The sequence below is a fragment of the Cynocephalus volans genome, chromosome 5, assembly GCF_027409185.1.
Source record: "Cynocephalus volans isolate mCynVol1 chromosome 5, mCynVol1.pri, whole genome shotgun sequence".
Classification (NCBI taxonomy): Eukaryota; Metazoa; Chordata; class Mammalia; order Dermoptera; family Cynocephalidae; genus Cynocephalus; species Cynocephalus volans.
In genome coordinates, this window is record NC_084464.1 from 135,963,438 (window position 1) to 135,979,600 (window position 16,163).

The following is a 16,163-nucleotide window of genomic DNA, read 5'->3' on the forward strand; positions in this document are numbered from 1 at the left end:
CTGGATTAGATGTAGTATTTTAACAATGTTAATTTCCTGATTTTGACGACTGTCCTCCATAACATAGTAGATATATTTGTTTTTAGAAAATACACGCTGAATTATTTAAAGGTAATGAGGCTTCATGTCTGCAACTTACTGAAATGGTTCAGAAAAAAAGTATAAATTATATAAATGAATATAAAGACATAGAGAAAAAATAGCACAAATGTAATATGTCAACATTTGGGGAATTTGGGCCAAGACAGAAGTTCTATATACTCTTCTTGCAATTTTTTGTACATTTATAATTATTTTAAAATTATAAAAAATGTTTTAAAGGTGCTGATATTTCTGGCTTAGGTAAGTGGATGGAAAATGGCTAACTAAGTAACAACGGAAAGTCAGGAAGAGCAAGTATGGAGGAAAAGATGTTTAGTTCCAGTGGGATACATCCAGAAGGCAGTTGAGTATATAATTAAGATGTTGATGAGTCCCGTCAAACTGGAGAAAGCAGATATGCTACTTAAGCTCTCATTACCTGAGAGTGCAAGACTGAGGTCACTCTAAGAGTAATAGCCTAGTAATGATAACAAAAATTGGCTGATCATTTATGAACAAATTATATGTATATGATAGATTTAGAGTATTTAAAACGTTTAATAAATAATAAATAGTGAATTTATTGAATAATATATGCACGTGATTGATATACAAAAGAGTTAATCCCAAGTACAGGATGTGCATTAACCAATCAGAACAGATGTTGGCTTTACTGCTTGTATTAGTTAACTGGGTTTGTAACACCAAAATACCACAGACTGGGTGGCTTCAACAACAGAAATTTACTTTCTCACAATTATTTAGGTTAGAAGTCTGCAGGGTTGGTTTCTTTCCAGGCATCTCTCCTTGGTTTGTAGATGGTCGTCTTCTCCCTGGGTCTTCATATAATCTTCCCTCTATACCTGTCTGTGTCCCAATCTCTTCTCATAAGGGCACAGTTACATTGGATTAGGGCCCACCCTAATGACCTTACTTTAACTTAATTAAATCTTTAGAGATCCTATCTTCAAATACAGTCACACTCTGAGGTACTGGAGGTTAGGATTTCATCACATGAATGTGGGGATGGGGCACAACTTAGCCCATACCACTGCTGGAGTAGGGTTCTGGAGCCAGAACAGATGCAAAGAATGGGCCTTATTTCAATTCTGATTCAAAGAAATCAACTGTATAATGAGATATTTTAGGCAATTGGAGAGTTTTCATTATGAGCTAAGTATTAGATAATATTAAGGAATTTTTGTTAATTTCATTAGATGAAATGATGATATTGTGGTTACGTAAGATATAAGTGCTTAGAAGAGATTGACAAGGCGTCTGAGGTTTGCTTTAAAATATTTCAGACTAAAATTAAAAAAGGTAGGGAAAGATGATACACGTATATCTAAATTTTGATGGTTGTTGAAGCTGGCTGATAAGTACCTGGTATTTTATTATACTTTTTCTTTGTGTGCTTGGAAATTTTCACAATAAACAGAAAAAATAAAAGAATCAACCTATTGTAGAGAATTAGAACTGTGAAAAAAAAGAAAAAATTCTCAATACCACAACCCAAAGATAATACCAATTAACTTTTTTGACAAATTTCTTTTCAGTCTGTTTTCCATGCATATTTTAATTTTGGTCATGTAGTATGTAAAGTGTTTATTTCTGCTTTCTTGAATTAAAATTATGTTATAATTTCATTTCTATGCACTTATATATTCCATGTAAACTTCATTAACAATTCTCTCAATAGTCTTCATGTAGGCTCCCAGTATAAATTCAATCATCCAGATGTTTATAATGTGGAAACTGAAAGTCAGCCATATGTTAATTGCTGATCATAGTCTTTTATACATTCTTCCAGACTTTCTTACACATACCAAATATATTAAATTCTAAAGACAACTTCATACTATAGATTTTTTTTCTGCCACCTTATTTTTGTCCTTTATCATGTATTATTATCCTAGAAGGTTTTTTATGTCTGTAATACTCCTATGCATCTACTCCATTCATTTTAATGGCCTTGTATTATACTTTTCTATTCTAACTTTTCTTTATCAATTATAATAAAAATGCCAAAAAGTGATATGGTGAGATTTAAAACAAGAGAGCTTTCTTATAAGTCACCCAAATCATTACCAAATTCATTCCTCATTATTTTATACATTTTGGTGCTATTTTGAATGCATTCACTTCTCTTGTTATATTTTCTAACAGGTGATTGCACATCTTCCTGCTGCTCCTCCTACTAGGGCTTATTTGCTATTTATCTTATCTTCTTGACATTTTGGTGCTGGCGTATCCCAGAGGTGAGTTCTTGGACTTCTTCTGTACCTACACTTACTCACTAAGTAATTTCTTCCAGTTCTATAGTCCCATTATCATACAGATTCCTCCCAAATGTATTTCTTCCACCCATTCTTCTCTCCTGAACTTCAGACTGGTAAATGTAACTGCCTACTAGATGTCTCTACTTAGATGTCCAAAAGGAATCTCAAACTTAACTATTCTAACACTGGACTCCTTTTCTTCTGCCTCTTGAACAAACCCCACTTGATGCTTTCTCCATCCCCATAATGGCAACTCTATTTTTCCAGTTACTCAAGCCAACAGCAAACACCTTGGAGTAATCTTTGACATCTTCCCTTTTCTTATACCCCATATCTGACCTCTCTGGTTATTATAGACTTGAACTCAAATCCTGTGTAAGAAGGACTATGTTTATAATTCAGAGGGGAAATATTTTTCTATCCAAACTTTAGCCCTGACAAAAAAAACTTCCTTGTTTCTCTTTACTGGTGTAATCTTTTGAGGGTTCCAGTTGTATGCAAACATCTTCGTTCCGGGCCAGCCCCGTGGCTCACTTGGGAGAGTGCCATCGCCGAGGCTGCGGGTTCAGATCCTATCTAGAGATGGCCGGTGCGCTCACTGGCTGAGCGTCGTGCAGACCATACCGTGCAGAGGGTTACAACCCTCTTACCGGTCAGAAAAAAAACCCAAAAAACATCTTAGTTCCCATGCTGATCAAGGCCTCATATCTTACGTTTGGGAGGCCATTACATAGTAGGACTATACTCCTGGTATCAGCAAATGCTTCAGCATGGGAATGCCCTCAGCCCTTGCTTTCCATTCTTGTTTCAGTTCTTTCTTATCTCTGGGCCCCTGAAAATCTCTTTTGCCTTCCAGTGAGCTCAATGATGCAACGTGTTAGCATATTTAGCTATTTTTCAGATTTTTTTTCAGTGTATCTGATATAGTTTGGATATGTTTGTTTCCCCAAAGCTCATGTTGGAAACTTACTCCCAACTGACATTGTTAAGACAGCAGGAAATCTTATTGTAATTGAAAGATGGGGCCTTTAGGAGGTGATTAGAATGTGAGGACCATGTCCTAGTGAATGGATTAATCCATTGATGGTTTAATTTTGGTCATGGGCATGGTTCTGATGGCTTTAAGAGAAGAGTGTGTGAGAAGCTCTCTCTCTCTTGCTTTTGCCATTCTCGCCATGTGATATTCTGCATCTCTGTGGAGAGTCACCACCCACCAACAAGGCCGTTACCAGATGTGTTCCCTGGACTTTGGAAACTGTAAGCAATAAATATTGTTTCTTTAAAAAATACCCAATTACAGGTATTTCTGTTGTAAGCAACAGAAACAGACTAATACATTATCTCTTTGACATATAGGATAAGGAGGGATTCCTTCTCTGTCAACTCTTAATACTTGTTGCAGGAAATTTTATGAGTTAATAGTAATGGTTTTTTAATAGTTTAATTAGGAAAATGTTTTTATTTAGGTCTCAGAAGTCCCCACAAAAAACAGGAACTGCTGCAGAGACTAAGGGGAAGGGAAAAATCCAAGTCAGCCTACCCTCAGTCTAGATCTCTAAAGCAATGAGCACTAGATGGCAGCATATTAACATGTATCATCATTACCTGGGCCTAAAAGATTTCAATTTAAGGGTGTGCAAGTCCTTATTATTACATTTTACTACAAATGTATTTGTTATCCAAACTAACTTACTGAAGTTTAATACAATAGTTTGAACTTATTATAGTTGATGAGATGCATTTGACACCAGGGCTGAAAAGTATAGTTTCTAGATTAATAAACACAGAACAGAACGGTGATTGTACCACCATAGTGTGTCTAGAAATACATGCAAGAATCCAAAGCCCTTATCTGTCATTAAAGGCAGCCCTACAGGCAGCTTATCTTTTTTCCTTTTTTTTTTTTTTTGTTGGGGGTGGCAGGCAGCTGGCTGGTACAGGGAGGAGAATGTTGGTATTGTGATGATGAGATGTCCAAAATTATCAGACTAGGCAATCATGCCTGGAACTACTCTTTTTGTTTGTTTTTATTTGTGTGTGTGTTTGTTTGTGGCTGGCCGGTAAGGGGATCCGAACCCTTTGACCTTGGTGTTATAAAACTATGTTCTAACCAACTTAGCCAACTAGCCAGCCCAGACAGCTCATCTTTTGTCTATAATAAGAAGTCTTCTGGTTGGGCAAGTGCACATTTTGAACACTCATTAGTGTTCTGAGTTGCAAGGCCTTTTGTGGATGCTAATGTTTAAATTTTCATCTTATTATTCAAATGGTATGTTATCTATTTACTAGGTTGGCAACCAGTTTCATTTCTCTTACTAAATGTGAGATTAGGGTCTTCCCAGCTCCTGTTGTGGGTAACCAGCCTCCTTCTCTAAGGGAATCAGGTGAGATATCTCTACCATAGATGAGAAGGGACTTTTGTTATAATATGAGGGATTATCTTTTCATGTATAATTAGTATGTGTAAAGCAAGGCAAATCATAACCAAATCCAAAATGTTTCATTATTGTAGTTATCATTTTAGTTATACTAAGTTTCCACTTATATTGTCAGAGCTAGGGCTCAGAAACTTCAAACCCATTGTATAGACTGGGTCCCCAGAGCCCTCACACGCAGTTCCATGCTAGGTAATTGGGAAAGATCCCAGGAGCTGTTGGCAGACAACACAAGCTCAGTCCTCAGCTTCCTCAGCGGCAGCAGCTTATAGGTCTGGTGGCGGTGGCCTTGAAGAGGGTCCCGGGGTCACTAGCATCAGCAGCCTCCAGCAACCATAGTGGCCGTATGGTCACTTTTCCCTGGGTCTTCACATGATCTTCCCTTTATGCCTGTCTGTGTTCTAGTCTCTACTTTTAAGGACACAGTTGCGTTGAATTATGGCCCACCCTAATGACTTTACTTTAACTTAATTAAATCTTTAGAGACCCTATCTTTAAGTATGGTCACACTCTGAGGTACTGGAGGTTAGGACTTCATCATATGAATTTGGGAGTGGGGCACAACTCAGCCCATAACACTGCTGGAGTAGGGTTCTGGAGCCAGAACAGATGCAATGAGTGGGCCTTGTTTGGATTCTGATTCAAAGAAACCTACGGTATAAAGAGATGTTTTAGGCAATCAGAGATTTCTCATTATGGGTTAAGTATTAGATGGTAGTAAGGAATTTTTGTTTCTTCTGGTGATTCCCTATCTCATCACTATTTTTTGATTCATCAATTTTAAATATGATCTTATTTTATTGCTGAGAGACAATGATTTAACTCATGTTTATTGACTTCCACCTGCCCTATCCGTCTCTTCCCAGTAAAGTCAAATAAAGAGGCAGTACAGCACAGACTCTGAAATCCCACTTGCACCATTTAACAGCTATGTGACCTTAGGCAAGTTACTCAAGCTCTCTGAGTGTCTTTTTCCTCTTCTGTAAAATGGGGGTAATAATAGTCCATTCTTCAAGGGACTATTGTGAGGATAAATGGGTCGATACATTTAGAACAGTAGACAAGTGTTACTATTACTGTAACAATCTTTAGTTCCTCTTTTGGTTATCTTTGCATGTTTAAGAATATACTTACCCCTTTATATCTGCTCAACTATATATAAAGTCTCTTGACAGCCCACTTCATAAGATGAAAATGTTGGCAACCTTGTACTGCCTTCACTCTTATCCCTTCCACGTCTCAATATCACCTCTTGTATTTACCTAACTGTTCTATTTCTGTGGGATTTTTTAAAACTTAATCTTCTGACCATATACTGAAAATTTTACGTTAGCAATCATATTAATAATTTCTGAAGGTTTAATCTGATCTCTAATGTTCCATTTTATAGAATTTTAAAGATTCAACATTTTATTGACTATTTCGTCAGTCAAGGTCCAGTTAGAGGACGAAAGTTACCACACCAGTGATTTGAATAGGGAGAGTATTTGTGAACTAAGTAAAATGTAAACTAAGTAAAAGATTTATTAGCTACTGAAAGAAAACTCTAAGGTATACAGAGATAGTAACTGAAGAAAGCAGCTACTACTCCTAGGATTGAGGGAAAAGTGAATAAGGAAGGAACTTGGAACCTCAGGAGGAAGAGCCCCAGAGGCTGAGATTCAGACCTCTGAGTGGGCATGGTTGCCATAGGAACACACAGCTTGCTGCTGTGTTGAACACACAGCTTGCTGCTGTTTTAAACACTGGAGGGACCCTTGCATGCCCAACAAGTGAAAAACACCAAAACCAGAAGCACCTCTTGATTATGGTGTATGATCCTTTTGATGTGCTATTGAATTCAGTCTGCTAGTATTTTGCTGAGGATTTTTGCATCTATGCTCATCAGGAATATTGGCCTATAATTTTCTTGTAATGTCTTTATTTGGCTTTAGTATCAAGGTAATGCTGGCCTGGTAAAGTGAATTTGGAAGTGCTCCCTCAGCTTCAATTTTTTGGAAGAGTTTGAAAAGGATTGCCATTAATACCAGTGAAATCTAGTCCTGGGCTTACCTCTGTTAGGAGGTTTTTGATTACTGCTTCAATCTCCTAGTTCACTATTGGTCTGTTCAGATTTTCTATTTCTGCATGATTCAATCCTGGTAGGTTGCATGTTTCTAGGAATTTATCCATTTCTTCTAGCTTGTCCAATTTGTTGGTGTATAATTGTACATAGTAGTCTCATGAGATCCTTTGCATTTCTGTGCTATCAATTTAATGTCTCCTGTTTCATTTATAATTTTATGTACTTGAGTCTTCTCTTTTTTTCCTTGGTTAGTCTAGCTAAAGGTTTGTCAATTTTGTCTATCTTTTAAGATAAACGACACTTAGTTCTGTTGGTCTTTTCTATTATTTTTCTATTTCATTTATTTCTGCTCTAATCTTCGTTATTTCCTTCCTTCTGCTAATTTTGGGATTAGTTTGTTCTTTTTCTAGTTCCTTGAGGTATAAAGTTGGATTGTTTATTTAAGGTCTTTACTTTTTCTACAATCTTTTTAATGTAGACAATTATCCTTGTAAACTTCCCTCTAAGGACTGAGTTTGTTGCATCTTACAAATTTCAGTATGCTGTGTTTTCATTTGTCTCAAGATATTTTTTGATTTCCCTTTTGATTTCTTCTTTGACGCATTGGTGTTCAAGGGTGTGTTATTAACTAAACATCCATTCACAGATGAACGGAAAACGTGGCATATACATACAATGGAATATTACTCAGCTTTAAAAAAAGGAAATCCTACCATCTGTGACAACATGGATGAACCTGGAGGGCATTATGCTAAGTGAAATAAGCCAGACACTAAAGGACAAATATGTATGATCTCATTTATATGTGGAATCTAAAATTGTCAGACACAAAAGCAGAAAGTACAATGGTGATTGCCAGGTGCTGCAGGGAAAGGGAAATGAGGAGGTAATTATTAAAGAATACAAAGCTTTAGTTATGCAACATAAATAAGTTCTGGAGATCTACTATACTACATAGTGCCTATAGCTGACAGTACTGTATTGTATACTTAAAATTTGCTAACAGGGTAGATCTCATGTTAAGTGTTCTTACCACAAAAATGTGGGGAGGGGGAAGGAAACTTTGGGAGGTGATGGATATATTTATGACCTTGATGGTAGTAATGGTTTTACAGGTGTATTCCAAAACTCAACAGGTTGCATACATTAAACACATACAGCTTTTTATATATCAATCATACCTCAATAAAGTGGTTTAAAATAAAATAAGATAAAAAATGCCTCCTCCCCTTCTGACCTTGCAGTGTTTGACCTTGTGGTATTGTTTCCCTAGTGGTCTGTATTGGCAGAGCCTGTATGGAGCCAGCCAGCAAAGATCAAATCTTGAGTCCGGTTCCAGTATCACAAGCAGGGAAAAAAGGAATGGGTTTGGAACTGAAAGGTAATAAATTAATAAGTGGCATAACTGTCTTTGAGTATATCCGATAAATAGACTGTCTTCCTTTTTTTTGTTCTCTCCTATTGAATTATTTCCACTTTCCCTGTGGATGTTTTACCCCCCGCTGTTTATCTTTTCTTGGCTTCTCTTTAATTCTAGAGCCTTTTAAAAAAATGTCTGGGGTTCCTTAGTTGCTTGTTAAAAATAAGGCAGCGAAAAGCTGATTGGTTGTGAACTGGGCTTGTCAATTGATCAACTTCACTTTAGGGTGTTTGGATGGAAAACAGCCACACTAGCTGCACTACTTCTTTCCAGACTGTGCCATTTCTATAGAGAAGAATCTTCCAGTTTTTTACTGGAGTGGTAAATACCTGGCTGTTGAGTATTCCACTTTTGGGGGTAAGGAAGTGGCAGGGGTAATTATAACTTATACTGATTTTAAATTAATTCCCCCATTTTTAATTCCACATTCCACTACCTGATTCCAGGTCGTGTTTTCTGAGCTTCTCTGTATTTCTGCAAGGCCGATTTTCTCAGCTTCTTTAGAAAACACTTACATTGGTTTCTTATGGCTACTACAACAAATTACCACAAACTTGGTAGCTTAAAACAAAAGAAATATATTCTTTCACAGATAAGGAAGCCAGAAGGAAAAAATCAAGGCATGAGTAGGGCCATGCTTCCTCTAGATGCTCTGGGGCCTTGTCCAGGTTCTGGTGGATGTTGGTATTCCTTGACTTGTAGCCACATTACTCCAATCTCTGCCTCTGTCTTCAATAGGCCTTCTTCTCTTCTGTCTACATAAACTATCCCCTCTGCCTCAGTCTTTTATTGATGCTCATCATTGGATTTAGGGCCCACCCAGAAAATCCAGAATGCTGTCCTTATCTCAGGACACTTAATTACATCTGCAAAGACCCTTTTATCCAAATAAGGTAACATTCACAGGTCCTGGGGATGAAGACTTGGACATATCTTTTTGGGTACCACCTAACTCACAACATTACTCTTCTAACTGCTTAATATCTTTAAGAAACTTGATGACATTTCTTGTCTCCTAATGGTTTTCTGTCCTCTTTATTCTTTATTGATTTTCTCTATCTATCAAATATGTGTATGTGTGTGTATATATATAAAATATGAGTATGTGTATGTGCGTGTGGCATTTCCTTTGCCACATTTACTGGGCTGTTAGGAAGAAGAGGACGTAAATGTGTGTGGTCAGTCTGCAATCTTGACTTTGGCATATATAATTTATTTAAGAAGAATTTTACTAGATAGTCATGGAATAAAATCAAATTAAGCTGAAGTCTGGGAAAGTACAGAACAAATAAACCAGGTTATGCAAAAATAGTTTAGGTATCTTTCTCTCTCTCTCTTTTTTTGCCTCTTAATCTTTTAAAATCTGTTCCATCATGACACCCCAAATATTCAAATCCTTCATGTTTTCAGAGTAACAATAAGCATTCAGCAGTTTATCTGATACCTTCCATTTAAGGGTAGGAACAAAATAATAGAAAATATTACTGACCTGTACAAAACTGACCAGTATGACATTTTGCTGGCTGTTACTTTTCAAATATTTTTAGCTATTTCCCATGGTTATGACTGCAGTTTTCTGACTAGTGTTAGCAATAGGTGACGTAGATGCTGCTCACTTCAACTTGCTGTTGGCCATGATCACTAATTGGTCATATTATTCATTCTCAGTAAGCCTGAATACAGGTTCAGAATTGTTTTCAACACAGTATTCTTGCAGTCATACCAATTTACCAGAGCTGGCATGTAAGTTGAAAATTGTTTGCCTTCTCTGCTCTAAATTCCCTTCCTTACATATCTTATGACTTTAATATATTTTATCACAGTAGGTCTCTCCCAATGTTATAATTTTTATATTTCTTCTGCTCTAACCAAGCAGTTAGAGAAGGCAGTGCAATGCAGTTAAAAGAACCCTGGATTAGGAGTCAAAGAGCTTGAGTTTTGGTTCCATATTAATTACTTGTGTTATATGTATAAATTATTTATCTTTCTAGATCTCAGTTCTTTTCACTCAAGAAATAAAGCAATTGGATTGTGATCATTTCTAAGATACTTTCCAGCTCTGAAATCTTTTAATATCCAGCACTCAACTAGATATTTCCACTTAAATGTTCTATCACTACCTGAAACAACCTGTCAAAAATTTTTAATTCAATGCCGTAAAGCATCTTGTCTCTTAATTCTTTATTTCTAGTACTTTGTACTCTAAACTCAAAATCTTTTAGTTTCTATTGTTTTTTCTTTCATTTACCTTTTATATTTTATCTATCCCCATGTCCTATAAATTCTTTCTTAGATGCTTTTGCATCTATCCATTACTTTGTATATCAGCTTTCATTGCTCTCACCCATGATTTTATGTTCCCAATAAACTTGACCTCTTTGGCCTTCAATTCACGTTATATAACCTTATAAATTCAATATCTTTACCTATTTTCACAACGTGACTCTCCTACTCAAAATCTTTGGTGATTTTTCCTTGTCAATATGATAAAAATCAGAACTTCTAGGTCTGCAGTTCAAAGCCTTCCACATTCTGCCTGTGACTTAATCTTGTTAACCTGAAAAAGTCTACCACTTCCCTTAAATGGTCTGTTCCATCCATTATCTATCATTACCTAGCCAACAACTTTCTGCAAATATTCAAGAAAAAGTATTTGATGTGTCTAGCCCAGCCTCTAGGTCTGTTGTTCACTCTTAGTTTAGTTTGTGGTAACCGGGGACAGCAAGGGCTATTAGTGAAGAAGGAAACTTCTCTTAGAAGAGAGTGTAGTAGCGAGCGTATAATCAGTATCTCTAACAAACCCTTAGGATCAAAGACTGTATAAGCACCAAACCTGAAACTATAGGAAATCCAAACTGTAAATAAAACACTTAAATCATATACTGATCATTTCATCATCTGAAATCTTTTTTCCTTCTTCTCAAGCTTCTATTAGTGAGCAGAGACTGTTGTTTAGAGGACCTGGAATTATAATAGAAGTTATAAGTGCATCCTCTAGAGTTAGAAAAGATGGGTTTGAAACACATTTCATAGATTACCTATCTATCCTCAGGAATATGCTTATCCAAGTATATTATAGTTTGTTTACTCATCTGTAAAATGAGATAATAATTGCTAACATATTTGAGCTTACTGTATTCCAAGCACTGTTCCAAATGCCTTTCATATACAGGTTAAGTATCCCTTATTCAAAAATCTGAAATTCAAAATGCTCCAAAATTCAAAACTTTTTGAGCACAAACATTTTAGATGTGGGATGCTCAACCTGTAGTAACCAATCAATCCTCACAGTCCCATGAAGTAGGTCCTAATTTACAGATAAGGAAACTGAGGTACAGGGAAGCCAAACAAGTTTCCCACCATGGCTAGCAATGGATAGAGACACAATGTTTGAACTCAGGAAATCAGATTAGTGCTTGACAAATAGAGCTTTATAAAAAATAGCTGTTATTATATTAATTGCTGTCCATTTTAGCAACTAAATATCCATTCCATTTTTTCCACATCCACTCATCATGTCTTACCTGGATGGTGCAGAAGTCCCTGGGAAGAGACAGTCTCATGCTTCTTCAGTCTCTCCTCCTCATGGTTTTTCGAGGTTCTTTAGCATGTCACTCCCCTGCTCAGAATTCAATGGCTTCCTCAACTATCTGATATATGTCATCTACCATGAGCCTTCTCAGCCCCATCATTCTTCTTTCACTCCCTCCCCAGAAACACTGTACTTTATGTAGCTCCTGGAAGATATCAGTTCCTCCCATGTTTAAAGGGGGATCATACCGTATACTCTCATAATCTTGCATATCATTATATCTGGAAGAAATGCTATATCACCTACCTTGTCCATCTGTCAAAATCCTATTTCTCAGTCATGTCTTCCTGCTAATGTAATTTTTCCTTTGACACAAGCCCCAATTCCCGAGGGCAGACTAGGTACTTACACTATGCTCTAATGTTCTTTGAACACACATACCACACTGCATTTATATAGACAACAAATGCTGGTATTTCTGTATCCCTTCTGTGTGATCAGTACCTTGAGGACAATGACGATGAGTGTCTGTCTTAGTCCATTTTGTGCTGCTATAACAGATTATCTGAGACTGGGTGTATTAATCCATTTCTGGTGCTTATAACAAAATACTTGGAAGTGGGTGATTTATAAGAAAATAAAGTTTATTGCTTATAGTTTTTGAGGTTGGGAAATCCAGTCCAGGGAACACATCTGGTGAGGGTCTCCTTTGGTGGTGGCTTTATAGCAGTGCAGAGGTCTCACATGACAGAAAATGGCAGAGCAGAGAGAGAGAGAGACTCTCATGTGTTCTTTTTAAAGCCCCTGATCACCCCTGACCACCATTATTAACTCATTTACTTTGGCATGGTCCAACAATCTAATCACCTCCCCAAGACCCCATCTTTCAATCATCACAATAGGATTCCCCACTGTCTCAACACTGTCAGAGTGGGGGCCAAGTTTCCAATACCTGGAAATCTGGGGGACACAATTTAAGCTTCAATGAGTTTGGTGGGGGGGACGTTCAATCCACAGCACTGGGCAATATACAAAGAACATAAATTTATTTCTGGGGAGACTGGGAAGTCCAATATCAAGGCTCCAGCAGGTTTGGTGTCTGGAAAGGGCCTGGTCTCCATTTCCAAGATGGCACCTTGAACGCTGTGTCTTCCAGAGAGGAGGAATGCTGTTCCTCACATGGCAGAAGAGCAAAAGAGAGTAAACCCACTCCTACAATTCCTTTTTATAGTGGCATTAGTCTGTTCATGAGGGTGGAGCCCTCCCATTAGGCCCCACTTCCCAACACTGTTGCACTGGGGATGAAGTTTCACATGAATTTTGGAGGAAACAAAAGTATTTAAATCATAGCACCATCTTTGTATTTCCAGTATCTATCACAGTGTTCTGCACACAGTAGGCACTAATTATATCTTGACTAAATTTCATTCCTTCCATATCACTCAGGAAGTATCAAACCCACAGAAACTTAAAATCTCCCTCCCACTATGTTTTTATTTTAATCAGTACTTCTTAAAAATTTAAGAAATTGAATTTCTTGGAAACATTCAAAATTTCTTGGAAGAAAACCCCAATTGGGTCTACAACTGATCTCTAATTATTGAGGTAATTGTAACAAAATAAAGATTTGATTAAACTGACCTAAACCCACTATGGTACTTGGCTGGGAGTGCAGAGAGTAACAAGAGAGGACAGAAGTAGGTGCTTCTGGGCTGACCACTGGTAAAACATGCCTAGGGTGCCCTTGCTGCCCAAGAATGACACCATGTCCTGGCTTTGTTCTCTGTGTTATAGCTACTCCCTTTTCTCTCAAGGTTCCTACATCTGACTTTTCCACACTTGAGCCTTCCTCTCACTGTTTATAAAGCTAAACTGCTTTATCCACAATCTCTATTTGTTCTTATAGCAACTTCACTCCTCTTACAGAATGGAGGCCGTGTTGTGTTCTATCTAGCCTCTTTTCTGAGAAAGTACAGCAATTCTCCTAATCTCAGCATAGTTGCCAAAGTCCTGCCTTTAATGGACATGCTATCTGGAAAAGGGACTTCTAATTTCATGCACTGATAAAAGCACAATGGACATCTGTCTGCGTGTGTGTGTTTACTGTCCAACATCTCTGTCTTCTTGTTTTGGTAAAAATACATTGATTACCATATGAAAAACAATCCCTCTCCTAATGCATGTTGTTTTTTCAGGGGATGTCAGTGAAAGAGCCCTACCCTTCTAAGGTCAAGGCATGAACGCTTGACCTAAGCAAGGACAATCAATTGTCTCTCTTAATTGTTAAACAGTTACTGATGATTAGTCTGACAGCAGCTCTCCAAAGAGACTATTAGTTCTGACTACTGGATTATTGGAATCATTTTGGCTCCTATCATGTTCTACACAATGCTTGATCGTTTAGCTTTTTGTTTGATTCTGTAAATGACCCCATACCTTTCCAATGAATAATTTTTATTGAGTCCTTTAGTTATACAGTGTTGGTTTACATCCTAAACTCCAAATTGACAAATGCAAATTCCTTGTTGTAATGCTTTTCTCAGCAATTGAGAACTAGTCTTGGAATCCCAATGTCAGCTGTGATGAATCACCACCACTAACAACAACACTATTTTTTATTGGGTTTTTCATAGTTTTCTACTCTTCCCATGACTGGGAACTAATGTAATTAACAGCCTCCATGCTTTGCCTCAACCAGCTGAATTTCTTGTGGGCAGACCCTGTCATGATGGTAGCTTCCCCCATATTGACCAATACTAAAGATGCCAATCCAATGTCAGTCCATACATGTTCTTTCTACTTCTGTTGCCTGACCAGTCTTTTTTCTTTTAAGCTTTATTGAGCTTAAATTCACATATCATAAGATTCACCCATTCTAAGTGTACAGTTTAGTGATTTTTTAGTACATTTAAATATTCTGGAAGTCTCACCACAATCTAGTTTTAGACTGTATGCCAAATCTTGGTGAGAATATTTTCTATGGCCACTGATAGATCTCAATATCATGTGCTGCATAGACTATACCAGTGCCAGACCTGGCACATGTAGCAGTCAGTCCTGGAGATGTGCTGGTGCCCTCAAGTTTAAAGTGAGGGAGAGTGGCAGTGAGGTAGGTTCAAACAAAATTACTATGTGTTGAAGAAGCACTGCCAAGAGTCAAATAGAGAAGACACTAGAAACCCCAAATGGGATCCAAATAATAGGAATCAGGAAGGTAGACAAGGAAACAGGAAACAGGACACTTGTAAGAAATGCCATAGGGTCCAACCTGAGGCTGCTGGACAGATCTGACTGCTTTTAATGGATGTGGTACATGTTTGCTTAATGATGCCACCTGATATGCCAGATGTTTCAACTTCACTTAATACAAATTTTTAATAAGTGGGAATTAAAGTTTTTTAATGGGGATGAAAATATTAACGTATGTAAGATTAGCCTTGGCACTAGGATTGAAATGTTTTTCTTCTTCCTCTTTCACCATTCATTTTAATGTGAATCCATCTGTGAGAAAAATGGATAATTTATGTGAATAAAATAATGGTAATACATTCTTCTAGATCATATTATATTGCTTTTGAAATCATTATCTCCTGCTCCCATCCCAAACTTATTGATGAATGGCACTATATAAGAGTATCAAAAAATTAATTTTGCAGATTCCTGAGACTGACAATAGAGAGCTGATGTTAATCATATGAAGATATAATATTGAAATGAAACAACTGGAGTGAACATGGAAGAGAATAAACCTTTTTATCTTTTTATCTTTTATCTCTCCCTAGTTCTCCTTGCTCCCTGAGATCATCCCCTCAAGGGAACAAAACATTGAGTGGCCAGCCTGGCCTTCCTGTTGCTTTTGTATATCCAAGCCTATCACTCTTAAAGACATCATGAAGGTGTGTAAATATCTCTGCTTGAGTTCAGCTACAGCTTTCCCTGAAAAAGAATATAATTTGGGAAAGGTGCAGAATATATGAGTATGTTTCCTCATTGGTAATGAAAAAAAGTTAACTTTATTTTTTCAGAGTAATTTAAATTTGTTGCCAAGAACTATTTTTGAAGTATCAAAGAATGAAACAAAAGCCCTGAAAAATGTAGACATCAGAAACCTTTCTTTCTTTTACAAGGAAATGGAAGAAATAGGAACTGAGAGAAAACTGGAGAAGATATGGTAATACTGGGGATTATGATAGCTTTGTGAAAAATTTCCTTTCAAGGGCCTGCCTGTGGCTCACTTGGGAGAGCGTGGTGCTGACAACAACAAGTCAAGGGTTAAGATCTCCTTACTGGTCATCTTTTTTAAAAAAAAAAGAAAAGACAAAAAAAAGAAAAATTTCCTTTCAGAGACAGG